General features: G+C 36.2%; 1 protein-coding gene across 4 annotated transcripts in view; it reads right to left on the reverse strand.

The window, feature by feature from the left end:
- LOC115443115 (serine/threonine-protein kinase NLK) overlaps positions 1-22625 on the reverse strand; it is a 128378-nt gene that overhangs the window by 23510 nt on the left and 82243 nt on the right. The gene's annotated exons all lie outside the window — the stretch shown is intronic.

A 22625-nucleotide genomic window follows, 5' to 3' on the forward strand; every position in this document is an offset into this window, starting at 1 on the left:
AGCGTCATGTGTTTGCTTTACTGTACCAACCGTGCGGTAATTTATCAGACGCAACCGTTGAGAATAACGGTACGCTACACTACTTCGTCCGCTCGTAAATAAAGAAAAGTATACTTTTTTCTTTATTAATACATGTGGATTAAAAATATGTAATAACATTCCCAGTGGCTTTGAATACGCATGCGTCAGTTATAAAAAAATATAAAAAACACATAACCCAGAATATTAACTTACAAAGCGTATCTAAAGAACAGGCATAAGGAAGCAAAAAATAATGAAATCGACGAGAATGCGTGAAGAGGTTGTACCGTGTTAAAGCGAGGTAATATAAAACGAGATGAGTTTATTAAAATATAGATTTGTATTTTTTACAACCGTACGTCGAAGGAAAAGAAATCGCTCGATCTCTTAATGCCTAGAAATTACTCTGACTATATTTCAAAAGGAAATTAAATTCTTGCACAATGCTCGCTGGCAGATTAGACATTGCAATACATAAGATACCTACCACCCACACCTACATCCATTGAAACTCAATACTGTGTTTAAAACGCAAATTTTTTCGACACATCCCATTGTACAGTCTCAAACCGCACATATCTCACTGGATAAAGGACAGAGAGCCGATGGTTCGTGAATGATTCACTGCCTACACCGGGCCGCGTATATTTTTAGGGTACGGCGTACGGACGGCATTAACCTCGCCGCTGTCACTCTAGACGAGGTAATCACTTGTCACTTCGTTAGACTGTTATTGTGTCGATACAGCAGGTATGACGCATTATGTGGACTCCACGTGGTTATGAAACAAGGAATCGATAAAAGCGATTAAAATGATTTCAAACCCCTATTCAATATATTTGCGCAGTTGTTTTCTGTCTATAATCTACATGTAATAATTTAAACGCGACGAACAACGTTGTTCGTTCAAAAATTCCGCGCGGAATCCAAATTGTCAAAGATAATACAAGCCCAGATCGACGAGCATAATATCAAAATTGGGCGGCTTTTGTCAAACGGACGTTGTTCGATTTTCAATTTTGACATATAAATTTTCAAACAGTTCCAAATTCTGCTGGCTGCCAAATAATATTTGGCGATATATGAAAATGGCTCCGGGACCACCTCCGCGCGCCATCGGTAGAATATCGAGAATGTTTACATATCCAATTAATATTTATAATGCTTCGATGTATTTTGTATGTTGATGGAAACATGCACATGGTACATGACATGTAACAAATCTTTTAAGTGTTCAAGTGAAAAGTATAAAAATCAACTCAGGAGTAATGTAGCTACCTCTTAGTGAAAGATTTTTCAGAATCAGTTTAGTAGTTTCTGAGATTAGGGCGTTTAAACAAACAAACACCTTATATACGAGTATATAGATACTTACAATAACGGTTTTTTCTATACTTTGTACAATTGACAGCTTGTATATTGCAAAGGATGGATATTAATTTTGAAACGGTATGCCGCGGGTTTGATTACTGCATCGAAACAAACGTTCATATTATGATCAATAAAGAATGCATTCAATATACGGAGAAATAGACAATGCGGCGGTTCCGATACAACTGGAGTTGCAGACGTGACCTGCCATCTAACAAAATATATTCAAATAGATATAAATTCAAGCAACATGAAAATTTTAATAAAATCTTCAAATTTATACCCTAACAGCTTTCGACAAGGTCTAAAATAACACACACACAGCTGTGTATACAAAATTCTAACGCAAAAAACTTTTCGAATTACTTAATTACCAACCCTAATTACTTTCGGCAAGGTCCAAAGTAATCCGTAGACATCTATGTACACATGGCTAAACACTTCGTTAATTAAGCCCACGTTAAAAACATAACAAAGCTGTTAGTGAATCAGTGGAGGCAAGTACACACCTTCGCATTAAAAAACATTCGCAACAAGAACACGACAAATAAATGTCTTTTACATTGTACTTTGGAAACGTGTAGGCGTTTGCCTTTCTGTAATATTACGAGGATATGTGATTATGCTAGAAGTCGGTATCCGGTTTAAGGGAAATTGTGGCGTAATTACTTACCATTGGACTTAAAATTGATTGTGTCAAGGTGGTGACAGATGAATACAATGTATATGTACTTTACAACTTCTTGGTACGTAACGATTACCATAAATTTAGCAATTGACTAGCCATTCATTTTCAGCACGTTTAACACCACCCAAAAATCATCTAACAACAAACCACTTCAATAACGTAAACTAAAACCACACGCAATATCAATTCCAAAACACTACAACAATGTATGAAATAGATTGTATACCGGGATATCCATTACGCTATGCAAAATGAAACAACACTTCTAAAACTCCATTTGTTTGCACTTCAACGGAGGATAAACGACCGAAACCATTATCTACCGACTTTTGAGTTTGGATAATGATTACAATGCGGATAAACTCGCCTGTACTTCGAGATTAAGGCATTTTTTGTTTAGCGATAACTATTAAGTTGTGTGAGCAGTGTGAGAATCGATGATTCTAAGTGTTTAGAACATAACTACCAATCATTCCTCAAAATAAATTAGTGACACTTTCATGAACTTTTTCTTCCGAATATATGCAACGCGTTTAACTGCAAACTATCTTTGCTTGTTGACAGAAATGGTCAATTGCCAACAAATTTACACACTAAAATGTCAACCATGGACTTTAATTTCTACGCCACCCTATTTTGACAGTAACAAGCACGTATCACACCTTGCGTTTAAAATAGAAATTGGCATTAGAGTCATTCCACACTAATTTCACGAAGACAACGTAACCGTGTTTACACTGTCATAGAGAATAAAGCCCCGGTCACACGGACAGTATCCGACATGCCTCTGGTGAACCGCGAGTTATCATCTTACCAACGGTAACCGAACGTAACAGTAGTCGGCATAAAACCAAACACGATACAATAACCGTTATTATACTGGCGATTTTAAGATGTTCGAAAGTCGAATTTTTTTACAAAACCGTTACTTCACCGCGCACTGATTCGGTATTTTAATTGTACTGTATCGCCTGAGAATTAAAGTGAGGGAAGTATAATTTTTAAAATGTTATCGATGGTGTTAAGTGTGTGAATTGTGTGTGAGAAAGTAGTGACTTTTTGGCGGATTAATAACGTCATTAACTTTTGAAGGTATGAGCAGAAGTAGTACATTGATATGAGTATGTAATACATTAGCAAAATCTTTGTACGTATTATGTTCAACATTATATAGATCAGTTAGATTACTCGAAACATTATACGTATAATTGTTGACGTTAAATTAAACTATTTTCGATACCATACCATAGCAGATGAATTTGTAAAAACGCCTTGAATTCACAGGTTTTTGAACAAATAAAATTACAAAGTAATAAAGTTTCTTTGTAGAGCCACTTTAAAGTGTATTACAATGAACACGTTTTCAGCGTAACAGCTGTGTAGGGGGAAATAAAAGCCATATAACCTAGGCGGGATCCCTTACAGCGGTCCTTGAGCTCAATCCGACGTTCGTATAATGTACGAGTATTAATGTCCTTGGGCTACTTGCGCAAGTTCCATTTTTACTTAAACACCGCAAACTATCGTATTTTCACCCACGTAGGTAATATTCAATAACAATTTTATTAGCTTATTTAGTACATAACGACGGTGTCTCTTACTACGAGAAATTTACACAGCATTGGACCAATGCCTTCACTTCATTCAGCTTATTTAGTACATAGCGAATGTGTCTTACTACGAAAAATGTTATGATAGTATTTGACTAATGCCTTGGCTTCATTCAATGCGGATTGGTGAGTTTCTACCTAATGTCAGCAGTATATTGGGGACTACTAAGTGTGATAATACCTCCGTGCAGCAGTCCACCATTGTTGATTTGCAAGTGAAATATGATTAATAAATTGCACAATTTAAACAGAAGACCCTTTCGACACATTACAATTGCATGCTAACATTCAATAACATATCAACAAAGGTTAAACTGAATATTGGCACAAGATTCCTAACTTCCTAACTATAAAGTTGCCTGGCTTTAACTCGGAGGTGTAAAGCGTAAGCCGTTCCGAAGTAACAAAGTTCGCGTAACCTGCATCCAGAGCGTGTAACCGAGCTATTTTGAATGATAAAGGTCAGAGACCAGCCGTTTCGTTACACGTAGAATGTCACAAAGGATTTAGTTTCAAATGGTAAGGATGGGTGTGGTTGATAATGACTACCTAAGTGGGTAATTGTTTATGTATAAGTTTACGCCGTGTTACGGACGAGGTAGGTACAGAAGAAGCACATGCAGCCACCGCTCGTCCGCACTATGATAGTGGGGAATAAGTTCCAAGGTACATATAGCATTTTAAATGATAATGCAAAAAGATAACCAAATCTTAAAGCAATATCAAGGCATTTATACAAAAATAGATGATGGGTAAGTATAAACAATAATCATTCATTTAAATTTAATTCTGCACCAGGCGTATTGATTATTACGTAAACCGAGTAAAACCTATAAATTACCGCGCCTCAATAATGGAAATATACTGTCAAAACTCCCTCGTTGTGCAATGAATGATGGCATTTAATGAAACATGACTCAATGTTACGATACGTTTCGTAAAGTATCTATCTGTCAATTCATCTACCAAATCTTTTTTATATTTAATACATCATACTTTTGAATATGTTAATGTTCAATGACACGTTGTGCAGTCGTAGTCACATACATACCATCAAACCTCGCCCTCGGTCTGCGCCTAACAAAGCAAACGCAGGCAACTTGTTTCATGATTCCTTTATAAACTTTTCAATGGGCGCCTAGCTAGACGTTGGGAACAAAAAGAATCGGTAACATTCGAGTAATCCGCGTCGCAAAGCTCGCCAGAGCCGGTTTTGGGGGGGCCGCACCCCTACACGCGGCGCGGTAATTATTTACCAAGGCGCCGAGATTCCTCCCCCGAGCGCTCGGTCCCATGCCCCACCGTTTCTCATCTAACGCGGTAATATAAAACGCCCGATGATTTGATCCCTGACACATGGCATTTGTAAATATTAGGTCCCTTTATCTGGTTGCCGTAATGGATGATCAAACAAAACGCGTGAGATACCACGACCATCTCGAGTCTGGATAAATGCAAACAATTTTGAGTTGAAATCATTGATACGGCAATGACTGGACAAATATTGATGCTATTTACTGATTAATCGGAGGACGTAAAGTGCAATAATCACTTCAACCTTCTGCCTAATATTGACTACAATTTGAATAACACTTATAGAAATCATGTACATCTCAAAAAAACATCAACTTTCTTTCATAACACTGGTATAAGCCTCCCCTGTGCGAGCATTTCGGCCACACATTACACACAGACGCAATGCGGGCACACCCAACCCGAACCTTATGTAGAAGAAGTGTCTAACAAGAATCTGTTATCTGGCCCTTTCAGATCGCCCGCATTCTCTTAAGCCCGTCGGGGACTGACATCCACGACATGTCAACTCAAGATCGTAAGAGTTTTCATTAAACGCTGAATCATGGAAGTCATATACAAATCTAAATTACCGTCTAATCGATCGCATACTAGTACATTACATATCTACTATAATTTAATGCCTGGTAGAGATGGCCAGTACGATTTAATATTAATTTCGTTTTTTATGTAGTTTCATTTATAATAAGTGCTTAGTGTAGTCTACATATCATTGGCTTTATTAAAAATTGTATTACGAAGTAATTGAAAAATATCTTTGAAAATATTAAATAGAAAGTAAATTAAGGCAATTCTATACAACCAGAGATATTTTAATTTTATAGGCATAGGCATATTTTTATTTCTATTTACATGATAAAACATTTAAATATGTACACAAAATGCGTAGAGAAAAGATATATACATCTACATATGAAGTTTACATTCACTAGGCGTACATAATTTATTTCCATACTAGTTTTTACTAAAGTACAACTCTAGCAAGAAAAAATCTTTCCCCAAAACAAAACAAATAAAACACAGACTTTACTACCTGTAGGTATACATTTTAAAGGTGAATTAAACAAACGTTTAGATATATTACTACCTTTAATAATTACAAACTAAAATATCGTCACTAGTTATTTTTTTATGTTTTAAATCAATCAAAATTTCGGTTTCGTGGCATTTCCATTTCCCTACAAGGCACGATATTTAAACAACGGTCCGAAACGAGTCCTTTTAAAACAAAGCATCCTTGTACACAATAAATAATAAAAGTGACAATATATTTCAGTGGCTGTTTGCGAGTCGACCGGTAAACTCGACTCGACAAGCAGATTAGGATAAAATTGAATTATTTAGGAACAAGTCCAACGCGGACACACAAAAGTATTGTATTTAGACACAGTCCCATTATAACACTCGTATTGAATGAGACGCTTTTCATTAACACTACCTTTTTATGACCTAAAATTCAATTTAATTGTGTACTTATTGAAGTTTAAACTACATACAAAATTAACATCTTTCGAATGGTCAGTAATCTATCTCTTAAGAGTCATTTAGTCATATTAATTTATTCTAACTAGGTTTCAAAATATTTAAAGAACCATATTCTATAACCATGACAGGAGAACCTAACTAAATACAAACGAAAATTCTAAATTTAAAAAAATACCTTTAATACATAACTATTCATTACAAGAGGAACATTGTAAGTATAAAAGTTCATAATTAACTGAACGATTACCAAGCACGCTTCAAACGACCTAAACCAAGTTCATAGAATCCATACGCGGGCCACGAACACGGAATAGATAAAGTGAACCCGCCGGATGTTGTGCAGCTGCGTGCGCAGGCGCACCGTCACGGCATCGGTTTGTTTAACAAAAAATCCTTTACTGCCCATAAAACAAGCACCGTTTTAGAAACAATGTGGGCCAGCGGACTTATCACAATTTCGATTAGTTAAGCGTTATCGGACATTTTTTTTTCTCACCGATAAATCGTTTGACAACCCTACGTTCGTGCTTCGGAGTCATGAATAGTGTTGTGAAATGTTTAGATCGAAAAATATACACCGGCTATAAAGTTTCTACTTTTTATGAGTTTCGTGCATTTTTGGATCATGTTAAGTTATTCTGAATTAACATATCAAACAATTACCGTAATAAATAAGTATTCTCGTACGTTAGCATATTTTGTAACACGAGTATTGCATAATTTATTAAAGGAAATCATGAGCGTAAAGGCAATAATATATACACAAAAACGGTTATATTTCAAAATATTGCCGCTCACATAACAATCCCACAGGAAATGAACTGCGCACACAAGTGCGCGAACGTACAAACAAGATAAATTATGAACAACGGAAAGCTTATTTCAAAAGTTTATTAAACTTGAAATGCGAAATTCCAGTAAACAGCGACAATTATGCGTTCTCACAAGTTACATTGCCACTTTGTTCCTTTATATCACCTGCTTTGCAGATTTGCCTTGTTTCACGAAGCCTTTGAAATTGTGAAGTTGAATGTGCATTAATCCCCGCCGACGACATCCACAGAGACAACCGGCCAGTGGTCGCTAAATAAATTATAGGCACATCCCGCTAGCAGGCATGCACGTAAAAGAGATTTCGGAACAGCTACGAATCTCTTGGGCGGTGTTATGCGGAAACGTCTAAAACGCAACGAAATCGATTTGACAGTAACAAAAATTCGCTGTATAGGAATAATTTGCCGTCGTATAAGATGCTCGAGATAGCATATAAATAACATATAGGAAAATAGCCTCGCCCGCATAGTAAGAAGTTGGATCGATGCGTCATAGTCATCTATAGGTATTGTTTCGTAACCATCTGTAGGACGAAAGCCTAAACAATACACATAGCACTTCAACGTTTCTTCTCATAATCACCGTGTCGTGTGAATATTCTGTTCATAATGTGAAAAATATAACAGCGAGCCCCGAGTCGAATAATTAAACAGGCGCGACCTCCTTACTGCTGTAATGAGCACTGTTTTAAATTCGTTTGTATAATAAAACATAACAAATGGCAGCTGTAAATGTAATGTATGTGAAGTAAACACGAAAGCTGAATACGATAACGTTATTTACTATCTATTGTCAAGTAATGATCGCTAATGAATGATAGTCTGGTATATATCATGAAATAAATTACATATATATTATTACAAATTGCCAACAATACCTTAAAATCAAACAGCGAGAATTATTTACTATCATACGTAAAAACTATAGTAAATAAATGGTCGATTTCTTTACCAAATTATAAGCAGAATCCACGAAATTGCCGCAGAACTAACATAAAAACCTATGAGAGCGTCAGATAAGCCGGAATACGGCAGAACAAAAACAATGTTATGTTTTCACCAGTAGAGTGAATACACATGTTTACTATGAAACCCGAGTCCATAAACCACGGTGTTTCCTTAGTATTCATTATACACTAATCTCGGCTTACGTTTTATTCCTTTCTCTAAGGATATCACGAAATTCAGTTTCGTCATTTCCTTGTAACTTAGTATATTGTGTTACTGATTATAAATAGAATGATTAGTGTATTCAGTAAACCATAATTTTGTTTGAGACATCCGATAATATAAAGTGTATTTTACTTGTAAGATCACACGAAATACACACGGTGGAAATACATATTATATCACGAATAAATATTGGATGTCGCAAAGAAATGTCGGACGACTTATTTGCAAATCGTTGCTTCGAAACCTCAGGTGATCCACGCCATTTGTCGCGAAGAATTATCGACTTAGTTAATAACAACTTATACATGGTATTTTGTTTATAACATTCACCATGATTCCATAATAGCCTAAACATTCAATCTGCTGATTTTACTTAAAAACGTTTATTCAAAACTTCCATCACACGTCAGTGCCCGCTTTCGACGTCGCGCTCTTTTCAACTTTTCTATGGCGCCAAGACAAGAAGTTGACGTTGATGGATCATCGACAGACCGTCGCGTTGACGTCGAAAAGAACCGGTCGATACCACAATACTCATGCGTCATATTTGCATAGAACATGAACTATGGAAGCCGTTTAGCACGTGATTTGAAACTAGCAATGGTAAAGTGGTTTACAAAATGAACCTTATTAATATTGTCGTTTGTCATAGTTACATGTTGTCTTGCTTCCTCTAACGTTGAATGCCATTCAACAAGTCAAGACAAAACATTGTATACAACGCTTATACGCAAGGTGGTTAACGTTAACAATGTATATTGCTTATTGTTTTATAAATAATATTTACTACAAAATACATTGACTAGGTGTCACGATAGTTTACTTGAATGGTGCATAAATTGTTTTATACTGCAAATCTCGATTGTCTTGCAAAATATAGATACATATCAAACAACTCTTACAAAGTGTAAGGCAACGCAGTGTTCCTTAAAACGTCCTACATACATTAAAAAGCGATGTGACTATCCAAGCCCACAAATAAGCCAAATAACTCCATTAATACGTCGAGATGCGGTAAATCAAAAATATTTAAAAGATATTTCGCGCAGGCAGTACAAATGAGCACGTTTAAAGAGGAGGTACACGGAAGGACGACATTGATAAATCATCCACCATCCCGCAGACCGCTGGACAAACATGAGGGAAACGGGAATAAGTCCAAGATATATGATAATATGTTTGCGAAACGGCACGGCAACTAAATTATACCGCGTAAGTATGTATACACGTTAATTCGTGGCACCATTGCATTACATCGGAAAATGTGTTAGCGTTCCAGTTTGTTAATCTTCTCTCGAAAAGGTAATCTAAATGCACGATTGCTTGCATTTTGCACGATTGCCTTTGAACAAAAACATTTGAAGATCCTTCAGAACCCAACAATAAAAGTTTGCGACACCTAACTTCATCAATCAAATTCTATAAAATCCCAAGTAGTAGATTGCTAAATAATGCCAGAACGGTAACGTCACGAAATTATAGTTTCCGCGAATTTCCACTCACGTATCACACGTATGAACTAGTTACAGTGGTGACATGGATAGCTGGCGCCTAAGCGAGGGCTGTCACATGTCAACCAGCTATCTGTCAGGATTGCAGCGAGATGATTCGTCGTTGTCCGACGGAGCACCTTGATCCGACGAGTGGCCTTTTTACTAGGCTTGGTGCATTTTTCATGCTAATAGACGTATCTCACAAAGATGCATTATTGAAAAAACATTAAGTAGATTGAAAGATTATGTAAAACCTTAAAGTAAAAATTCTGATAGCATAAGTTCGTTGAGAAAAATGTCATATAACAACAAATATAGTAAGTCAAATTTAGAAGAAAATAAGCTATTAAAAACGTTAAGAACTTTAATTTGACCTGATTAATTAAACAAAGTAAAAACAACTCAACAAAATTCAAGAATGAACACAATCACGATTAGTTAAACTCTATTCAAGTGTGCATAGAAATACTTTTTCAAACGCACGCAGTTTTCTAGAATACATACTCAAAAGGAAAAAAAACGAAACGTCACAGACAAGCTTTTTCAATTGAAATGACGCCTTGCGCCGCTGCTCATAATATATTCAATATTTTCTTCATATCTATGCAGTATTTTCGAAGGCGTGTCGTGTTGTATAAAGGGAATAACTGCGTGACTTTGATATCGTAATATATTTTTAACGATAAAGCGTACCAATGGCACGATAATCTACTGCCCGCCGCAGCCAGGATACCATTGTTTTCTATAAATATAATATTGCGTGCGATAACAACAAAAATAGGTTTGCTATATTCTACGTGTTGTGGTGCAAATTTTATACATATTTTGCCTTATACATTTTAGTAACTAAGCTACTTTCGTAACTTACTTCTCAAATAAGATTTTTATACATTTATACACTATTGAATTAAATGACAAACTCATTAATTATGTACCAAAAATCATAAATTCGAAATGCGTAATAAACTCCAAAGAGATCTTCATTGCGTAAACAAACACGCACACACTTACGCCTACCTGCACCCACTTTTTGCAATACACAAAACCACTTCCATATATTCTGCTCGATACAAAAATACCAAGAATTATTTTGACCTGATTAAATAATTAAAGCAAAAACAACTCTATCAAGAAAATATTGAATGAATATTAAAAAATGTCGGTAAGTGCGGGCGAGAGAGCGCGGGGGAGCGCGGGGCGACGTTGATGAATCGCGGCTTACCGGAGATGCTCGCCCAGCCTCCCCGAGCACGCGGACGGATTATGCCGTTCGTTTGAGGTAAACCGCGATTATTTATTTTTGCTTGCCGGATACATATAGTTTAGATAAAGTTAGAATGGGATTCTATGTTATGAGTTCATAATCTTAGAGAACAGTAATTCGATTTCTGTTCTTCGATACGTGTTCTACAAATAAAGATAAAGGAAATATTTAGATTCCATTATATATATCAGCTTTAAATAATGTCCGATCTATAAATTTATTCGTTTTAGAACATGGTTATGGAAATTATCAGTATTCTACCTTTTATTATTACGTAGTTAAGGCCTCTCCCTGAACAAACGGCCTTGAGCAATTCGTTCTACAATTATATTCAAATATTTAGAATAATTTCTTTACAAAATAAATTTTAGGTACTTTTGAAAATTATAAACTACCAAAATGTGCTTTATCAAAATATCTACGTGTTGGTTGGAAATTTAAATTACATATACTTTAGAAGATGTACCGAATCATAAATTTTAGTAGCATTTTCATTATAAAATCACTGAAACAATATTAGCATTAGAAAAAGTTTCATCAACCAAAGTAAAGAGAACATATTGCAGTAACATGAGGTATAATTTCTTTTGCCATGTCATAAATTTTCAATATACACCTTCTGAAATACGGTTAGCGTATCTTTTTGCTGGGCAAAGGGCCATAAAATAGGGACCTTGAAGTTTCCGAGAGACCTGAGTCTGTCCACTTAGTGACCACATATTATCTAAAGTTTTCAACTAGTTCACATCATATTAGGTAAGTTTTGCCCTAGGAATTTTATTTACAGTTATTACCGCTCTTAAACACCACAGTCCCGCAACGCTATGTAAATTCCTAACACGCTTTGAATTAGCTAGGTTTTGCCTAACTCCCTCAAAAATGTTAGTCATGCACGGCATGGCAGCTTTAGTTGACTTAAACTGTATGATTTATTTCAATACCGATATACTAACAAAGTCACTTGTTATTGTTATAATATTTATTACTTCTAAATGGAATGTTGCTGCTCCCATCGCGTGATCAATAAAGCAGCAAAATTAAGAGACAATTTCGTTTTATAGCTATCATAAAACTAATTGATCGATATTAGTAGAAGACAAGTGACTATAGAGTAATGTAATTTTTAGATATATTTGTCAGGAATTACATGTATAGAGAGCTAGTGAATGAGGAAGGGTCAATATAACCCGATTCCAGCAAGCTTCTCTTCCGTAATTTGTGTAAAATTTAATTATCAATATACGACTGCCAGTCCGCATTTATGTATATTAGAAAGAAAGAAAGAAAGAATAATTTATTGTTGCGGTACACGTGATGTATACATACATACATACATATAAACAATTTCTATGTCCCAACCGCGACAACTAGATGGCCACCCCAGCATAAACTGTGTTATGAGAAACAACTGGCACTGGTTTTCAGTAGCCACCTAATATACTTAACGTACGGATGTCAAATCAGCCATAAACATAATAATATATAATACCTGATGCACTATTAGTACTTATAAATTATGTCGCGATTATTATGATAATCGCGACATAATTTATATGATAATGATGATATTTCGGACAATTAGACCCTTCACCACTAGCCAGTGATCAACTAAAGGACAGAAACGCACAGTGAGTGATAATAAGCAAAGTTTGTAGCAGATTGTCGAGTGAGGGCTATTAGTCAGCGGGAGGCAGCGGGTCGGCTGGAAGCGACTGACGGCGCGGCGGCTCGCGACGGCGTCGATCGACCAGCCGGGCAAATTTCCGTTTGCCTTTCTTTATTTCTCTCGCTACGGCATTTTCCGCAGGATGCTAATCTACACAATGAAAATTACTGGAGAAAGAGAAACCTTACATTCCGGATCGCATTTACTGTTATAAACATTAGGAAACTTCTATAATGTGATGAGAAAGCTTGGCACACTTGACCTTAAAAGTTTTCAGTGGAAACTTTCACGAATGGCACAGAATAAGATTACCATTGCTCCAACATGGCGATCCGCTCGAGAAATTTCTCCACGCCCTCTCCCTGAATACGCATAAAAGTAATTTGGAAGTCTACAACAAACATCTTATACTCCAACTCTAAATATTCAAAGGACGATAACAATTTCCCAAATGTTCGTCAAAGAACTTCGCCATCTGACAAAGTACGGTTCAATGTTTCGAAATATTTCAAGTCTAATTTTCATTACGGTTATTTAACATTGTATTCCATTTTCCAGACCACAATTGAGATATGAGGATCTCTCGTAAAACGTCTTTATACTGCTAATAACAAAAATCATATCAAGGCATTGTATTCCAACACATATTTGGTTTGATTTCGTACAAACACGCCACAAAATTCAGATACGTAAACGAGAAAATTGCTTTCAACCGTTAGCAAACACGAGCAAATATGAGCCACGTATTATACATCCGACTTATACATCGAACTTTGTCAAGCCGCAATAATCCCGCGTGCCACAACCGCGCCAGGCCTACGATGAAATATCCCGCTTAACGTTTCAAATTTGACTTACCGACTTATGATTTCATTATTGAATGAGAGTAAATCTACTATAACGAGTCAAGCGTTAAATACCTTTTATCGATCTAAATGGATAGCTCTTATAATCCTAGTACCTACACATATCCATAAATGCGATTCAAATCACTGGCCCAAGCGCTTGACTTTGTCAATATTTGCATCAGTAACGAGACAGTTAGGCGTATCATACGATAAACCGTAAATAATGAAGAGATTTCTGTCGGTGGCATTGCGATAAACTATTTAATTTATCTGTTGACTAGCTTTTGCTCGCGGCTTCGATCGCATGAGTGTTTTTGAGATAAAAAGTAACGTATGTCCTTCTCATGGTCTTAAACTATCTCCATGCCAAATTTCATAAAAATCCGTTCGGTAGTTTTTAAGTTTATCACGTTCAGATAGACGCACCGGGAGATTTTGGTTATAATATGAACGAAATATCTTTGAAAATTATGAATGCCTAAGAGGGCTAGTCATTATACTATGTTACTTAATACCGACGATAAACAAGCAGTTGTTAAATAACACACTTGTCCATTAAACAATGAAACGCAAATCCGAAGTTTATAACTAAGAGCACAAAAAAAGAACTAATTCGGCAGCCGCAATACGGTAAAGTTTATCTAAAGCGTATCGGGCAAGGTTCCAAGCCGTCATCGAGACTGGCGGAGCGGGACACAAGGACCCACGCCAGCAGTCTCGAGCCCCTGAGCCAAGAAACCCTTCGGCCACCTCGTGCCAAGTGCCTTCACTTCATGGGCCTCGCGCGTTCGACTTAAATATACCGAAATGTGCCACACAGAAGGCGCGCGATTCGCTTCAAAGGAAAACTCATAAGTGTGAAATACGACTTGCGTAGTACTGAATTGGAACAATTTTATATTAACATTAGCTTTTGTCTGCGACTCCGTCTACGTGTTAAAGTTTTCCGGGATAAAAAGTAGCCTATAGCACTCAGAAGTGATATAGCTTGCTATTATTAAATCTAAATCGGTTTACTAGGTCCCGAGTTTAGCGCGGTCAAACAAATCTTTAGCTTTATATATTAGTATATAGTTAGATGATAAAAAACATCAGCAACAATAATAACTACAGTTTAAAGAAAACGAACCTCTAGAGAAACAAACGGTAAGTTAACAAATTCTAATCTCGCGAAAAAGGAACATGAACGCGAAACTATAAGAACTAAAACTCGAAGTTTACTTCCACCATCGCAAATGCGTTTTGCGCATTTTTTAAAATAATGTTCTACGCGTTTTATAAAATCTCGGCGTCCGCGTTCTCTTAAACGTAATTCCCGAATGGCCTGCAGACGCCTTAGTCACGTATTTGCAGAAGAGACTGGTTGATTCCGGCAAGATAAGTGCCGTGAATAATGGCTAATATATAATTTATATGTTGGTCCTTAAGAGTAAAGAATTATAACCGGACCTCTTCGCTATAAACGTACTTACAAAATACCAGACCCGTTTTCTTATAACAAAGTCCATTTGCATACTTTTCTTGCCTACTTTTTTCAAGTATGTAATTATTTCCCAAGTGACTTTGAAGTTAAATGGCATCGATGTTGGCAGTAATGTTTTGTTTGCACCAAGAAGTCCGTTCCGGCTGGGAATAAATATTTGCGCAACCTACAAGTATTTGTTCGCAGTCTGTACGATTACACTTCATAGATTGTCTAGCACTTAAAGAATCGTAGTGAATGTCTCATACGACGCTTCCTGTTTCTATTATCGTTATTTATGTCTACTGCTTTAATGATGCTTTGACATTAAAAATATCGCTGAATGAACTTGAACTTCTAAACTTATATCAATATTTTGAACTCCTACCCACTCGATTTTGCCAAAATGACTGATGAAACGGTGGAGTCATTTTTAAAAGAAGAAGACGGACTTGAACTTAAAAGATTCAAATTCACATTTTATTGCATTCCACAATCATTTTTATACAAAATATGTTACGTATTATATAGGATCATAGTTTTGAGGAACACGCGCTTGTACTAAGAATTACTTTTACGGTATGAACGTTTAAAGTGTAAGCTGTGTCGCAAACAAAAATATAGTTTACTCAGACTTGACGAATACAGACTGTCCAAACAGTTTGAGATAATTTGGGCGGTTAAGTGGCCAAGTATCATTTGACACATCATGGCTATATGTGCCTACATCCAAAGACTATTTACGGCGAAATAGTCACCAGTGTGAGTAAAATAGACGTTATATTTATTTTTTTATTTATTGCACTTAATATACAAATGTATACAGGCGGGCTTAATGCCATAGGCATTCTCGGAGAAATGAAATGAGACCTAACCTAACTAACTCTCCGTTTCATGTAGAAAAAGGCAACCGCCGTATAATTATTGGCAATGCGATAGTAATTAAATAAGATTACTTATTATAATCTCTGATTGCTAAATATTAAGAAGAGTTTTTTTTTTATGAATCTATCATAAGAGAAAATATATTTATAATAGATTCAAAAATTCTGAAGTCAGTTACATCTAGGAATAAATTACATCATTCGATGAAGTAGCCACATCTCACTATACCTACACATCCAACCATGACTAATATCACGAAATTAATTTGAACTCTTCAATAAATCGATTAAAAAATACAACAGAATATTTACAATATGGAACGTCCCTAGCAGCCGATACAAGGAAGTTTTATATTATTGATCCAATTTTATGCGGATATACGGATATAAATAATACTGATGAAACATATCAATAGAATAACGCATTATCAGTTTTTTTGGAAGAACGTTTATGTGCATAACATTACGCAGTATGTTTAAAGTACAAAGCAACATTTAGCAAAACATCCTAAATGTGAATAATTTACCAATAATACCATGAAACTTTTCCCTTGTTTCCAATATAACTAACTGTATTGCGGTTATAACGATTTAAACCTAATTTATGTACAACCTTATTATTTCTATTCACAAGGTTCAAATCCAATTAAATATACAAAACTCATTAAATGAAGTTTTTCACAAAATAAAAGAACCATTAAGTATACCTATCTTAAATGGCAATGGAATTAATTTAATTTTAAAAGCGATTTCACCTATATAATAATAATATCAGCCCTGTATTATATACCGTCCCACTGTTCGCCACGGCTAACGGCCGGCCACCCTCGAACCGTTAAAGCAAGCGATAATGCACAAAAAAACAAACAATTTTAGAAAAGTCAGAGGTGTGTGCCCTTGGGATTTGAACCTGCGGACAATTCGTCTCGGCAGTCCGTTCCACAACCAACTAGGCTATCGCCTCTTTAACTTGTTCAATTTCACCTGTCTATCCCGTTTCATTCGTCATCGATATAATCCTCAAGTCCTTAGATTTAGCGTCTCGAATATTCTCGAATGATATTCCCAGTTATTAATTTGGGGTGAGCCATCGAAGCGTTGATAATGTGCAAACCGAATCTATAATTTGTTTTCGTGACCTGACTTAAACTGAAAGTAACAAACTTTTTTATTTATTGTATCAAACCTAAAATTTTTTTTTGCTTATTTTAAATTACAATGTAAGTTTTATGAAAATATTTCAACGTTTATGTTTTTACGTGGATTGTTAATGTGTTTTTTTTATATTGTTCTTGATACAATAATTCGATTTACTCTAGATAAAAAAAAAGTATTTGAAAAAAATAATTTAATCATTCAAATACATATTTTTCTACTAATATTCGCGTAAACATAAGAAATCATAGAAATGATTAGTATTAACGAATACATAAGTGAAAGACCGTTTATTAATTCCATGTCGTGAAAACATAAAAGCGTTTTGATGGAGAAATTCGCTGCCGTTTGCGAGAAGGCCCGGTGAAATTGTGCACAAATCTCCCGGCGCTGGCGTTTACTTTCATAATTGAAAAACTTAACATTCTCAGACAACTGTACCGAATTGCTCAATATAAAAGTTAACCAGTCAAACCATACCCATTGTTATGATAAAATCTGGCTGGTAATAAAGATTTTACAAATTTCTCAATCGTGCCGTTTCTTCAGTATTTCTTTCATATCAACATCTTTATTACTGTTATTATTTTTCGTCAATTAATAATGGCTGATCGTAAACTTGACATATCATTGTACTTAGAGCAAATTACAACCATCTAAACAAAACTTCCCGAAGAGGACGGTAGAAATGCTACTAGAACACCAATTTTTCGTCGTGTGTGTTCCATTCCATGATGTGATAGGGGGTGAGAATATCGCCATCGGTCACAAATACCAGACTCAGCGTTTATACTGAATATGAAAACCCAATATTACCCGACCCGTGGATCGAACCTTAGACCTGTCTATCTCAAACTGCAGTCGTACCGTAATACAACTACACCACCGAGACATTCTACTAGAATCCAAGGTGTATTTTTACCGCCTATGTTTAGTTCAAAAATAAAATATAAAACAGTCGGCAGTAGTTAAACCGCCCCGCATTAAGGCAACGTTGTGTGAATACTGTAAACCAAGCTATACAAATTTTTCCGCTTTGGGCCACACATGGCGTATCTCTCCAGGAGTTGTAACTTGTACTAAAAACTGTATAAAAACATTTTATGTTATTACGGCATGGTAGACAGCCGTGAAAAAATTAAAGAGTTTTAATATGTAAACTAGTGGAAAATATTTCAAACTAATTATTTCGTAGATGCCCATTTAGAACCAAGTACTGTAACATTTAAATTTGTATCCATATTAAACATATTCCGCCTAAATCTGATTATCATTTACTGGTAGTAGGATATATTACTTATTTAATATCCGACCGGATAGCGACCACCGTACACAAAGTGTTAAAACCTCAACAGTGGCCCACGTAAGTGTGTCGCGTTCCGAAATCAGCCTGTGTATAACCGGCTCCAACAGGCCGGCGTAATTGTGTCGACTGTCGAGGGGTAATCATCTCTCGTCAGTCAACCTTCTATTAGACCTCACACCACTTACCATCAGTTACAATGGCGTCACTTTGCGGTGCCCACATAAAAACAAAAACTACATCACACGGGTAAATGAATAAATTTAATTTGCATAATCCAAGACCTACACGCGGCCAGCGTAACGCCCAGGTAGCCAGGCATGCAAAAGGACCTGGAACAGTCGAAACGTAACGGATGCTCCGACAAGATAAGTAACAAAAAGTAATGATAAACGGACGGCTACTAATCTAGGGCCGGGCCGGGCTCAAGTTCCCGGGAGCGGCGCGGGAGGCGGGAGGGGGCGGCGGCGGCGGCAAAATTGCCAGAATACATTAACGGGAACGCGGGAAGGGTCGATCCTCGCCCTATCTCAACAGCCTGCGTACTGAACCACGGGTACTGTGCCCGAATGTTACTTTATATTTATGGATTCAATGGTTTTAAACCTATTATGGTATTTTAACCCCGGGGCTGCGCGCGACGTGTTCACATCTCATAATGTTCGGCGTTCGGTGAGGCAACATTTATTTGACAATTATCGCTAATTAGTTTAAACGGCAATATTCGTGCAATGGATGCGGATTTGTTAGAAAATTTGGACATTATTTGGCGTTCAATTTTAGTAAGCTTGTTACATATTTCCCATAAAGCAGGGTAAATTCGACGCGTCGAAAAATAGAGAGTTCCCCTCCATTTACAAGCTCCATTCAGGAGAACGCAATTATCGTATTAATTTTACGACAATATTAAAATGTAATTATGTTTTTATTGCACAACAAAGTTTCCGAAACCCTTTTAAAATCTAATCCCCTCGTAACAAATTTACTATCAGCGGTCATATTAAAATTCACATTCCGCCCTTGTTCCAGTACAAAGTACACAGGTAATATTGTTGCAAAGTCGTTACGCTTGGTCATATCATTGGAACGTTTAATGAAGTCGTGGAAATATCATAAAAGTTGTGTGTATGGTGAGATTCTTCTGCCTCAAGCGGGCAGTAAATAAATCCAAGGTTTATCGTTCGCTAAGGCCTCGGAGTTATGTTATAACGTCATTTTTAAAATGCCTCTGTTGGCATTTCTCATTGTCCATTGTGCTTCGATAGAGCACTTACAATGTCTCGAATCGGTATCAATGTTGTGGACTATTGGATGATTGATGGATTTTATAAGCGACCAATAGCTGTTTGAGACTAATTAGATATTTATGTTATGTTTTAGCCATTAGACAACTATATACTTAAATATTGTAGTTACAATTAATGATACATGTAATTCCATGAGGCATAGTACAATTCTAACGAAATCCGAATAGCTCTCATTGTTGATTTCATTCGCTATATGGAGACTACAATTACATTACAATTAATGTAAGTTGCCACTAGACAAATGAATATAAAGTCTAATGGTGATAAAAATCGTCTATGATAATTTCTTTATCCGATTCCGTATATTCTATAGCTGTGTATTCTTCCTTTTAACAGTAAACATATTAACTTTACAATAAACTCGGTTGACATCAAATTATACTCAACTTTTACAACTGCGCAGTGTAGATTTTTTACGACATCAGACGAATGCTTGCTCCTCATCTCAAATCCGTGAACTTATATAGAGCGTTTTCAAAACCGTTTAATATTGCGTTAGGTAAATACCCTGGCGTGCTTCGATACTCCATAAACATAAACCGCGTGCATTGATCACCCTGGCCGCCGAATCCGACCAGATCGACTCACAACAAATACCATTTGGACGAACCAACTTTCCTTTTATATCGGTACTTATAGGAATACAAACGGTCGGCCGGCATTTATTTGATTAGGTGCCTTCGCTCCTTCCTGCGCACTTACATTACAAACTACGAACGTGGAAATGAATTCCAAATATTCTTTTGTGGAGTGATATTAGTGTACGTTGGTGCTTTTGTATCGATTGGGAATATTCAATTTAGTATTCCTAAAATATTTAATGTGTGTTAAAACAATCCTATAATGTTTTAGCGAAGTTGAAAGTAAATTTAGCTCTCCAATTTAACCTTTATATATCCTATTTAGGTAAAAGGGTGAAAGGGATTTAATCCATTACCAACACAATGTACAACAATGTAGGCATCTATTCTCTAAACCAATGAATACAGATTTGTAAATGGTATGTATAAAAAGCACCCTAGTCTAATACACTTAGAACTTACAAACGGAAAAAAACAAACAGGATTTGCATCCAGGCGCGGTTCAACAGAAAAACAAAGACTCAGCGTCTCGTTTTATCTTAATTGTGTTATAAATGTCGCAAAAAGCCATTCACTAGTTGCAATTAAATATCGTCGATCGATAACGTAAGCTCTACAAACACTAATTCTAATTTACTTAATTTTAGTTGTAGCAAACATGGAAGCCAAGTCGTTTCGGGCTATCTAAACGAGATCAGAGTTTTGGCAGAAGTTTGTGGAGCGAACTGAAATTATATTACCTGTCTACCTAATACTATGGGTCCTGAGAGCCTGGCTCGCCCGGTAGCAAACAAAATTACCGTTTCATCTCAATAAAAGCGTTACATCTACTCTTACCCATGTCTACGCTTATATATTTAATTTTATCAATTCTCCGATGCGTAATTTTGTACGAAAAACGACTGATGAAATCTTATACAAAACTACTGGATACTGATTCGTTTTTATGATACTAAAAAAACATGGAATAAAGACACTAATTAACTAGGTCGAACAAAGAACTAAGTTATACAAAACTACGCGAACACAAACGTGGAACATAATTTGCGCGAACAAATCCGCTTTTACAACACATTTTGGAACGTAAACAACATAAACGAGACAGCTGTTATCCGGGAATCGGACAACAATCCGCACTAGCAATTGATTAGGAGCGGGCAACTCAATCGGGTCATTCGAAATAGGCGACGCGACGAAATTAACGCTGGAAATGCTGCTTATGTCTGATTTGGTTGTGATGAATTTTTAATGAATACACAGCTAATCTGAGCATTATAGGCGGCATATGGGTCCGGGGTATCGATCGACGGTAATTAAAGCGGACCGGCGGAGCGTAATGGCGGCCAGGGGACCGTCGGTGACACCATAAGCTGTTATCTCGTAAGCGCAATAAATTCTTGAATGCCGACCGGATTCACGTATGGCCGTGTGAAAAGCTATGCATATTCGAATCGAATTTATATTACTCGCCGCGTAGATGTATGGTAATGATTCACAAACTTTGCTACGGAAAGTATAATTAGAGTTTTATAAAAGTGGACTTATACAGGCACATATATGACCCTTAAATCGTCTTTTATGTGTGTGATCTCCTAAATTCTAAATATTACCCATTTATTATATTCAAAATTTGTACATTCGTTTTTGAAACTACATGGCTTTAAATCTTTCAAGAACATATGAACACTAACTTCTCGTATAATTCGATAAGCTCCAAACATACATATTAACCAGAAGCAATGATACGGTCGAACTAAATAGATTTGGCAAAGATATTTTTTTAAAACATTCTATGGAACTTGTACGGGATGCTAATAAGGCAAAGTGTAACGGTAAACATCGGCACGTAAGGTGTCCTTACGTAGAAATAATGTGAGTAGAAATGTATTTAACATGCTCCCCGCTACATATTCGACAAGGCCTCTTGACAACAAAACTGCGCGTTGACGAGCAAATATAGAACATAGCAACGTAACATCTTACACAATTTTGTTAAATTTTGGTTGAGGTAATTCACTTATACATGGTGTCAATTTATATATGGTTAGTGACATTACTATGTTTTGAAACGTGGTCACTTTATTTGTTTTTCTATAGGATGATGAAAATCAAATGAGTATACATTCAATTTCCCTCGAGAAGTGTTTGGCGAACTTCGAAAATATAC

Source organism: Manduca sexta, chromosome 17 (genome assembly GCF_014839805.1).
Source record: "Manduca sexta isolate Smith_Timp_Sample1 chromosome 17, JHU_Msex_v1.0, whole genome shotgun sequence".
NCBI lineage: Eukaryota > Metazoa > Arthropoda > Insecta > Lepidoptera > Sphingidae > Manduca > Manduca sexta.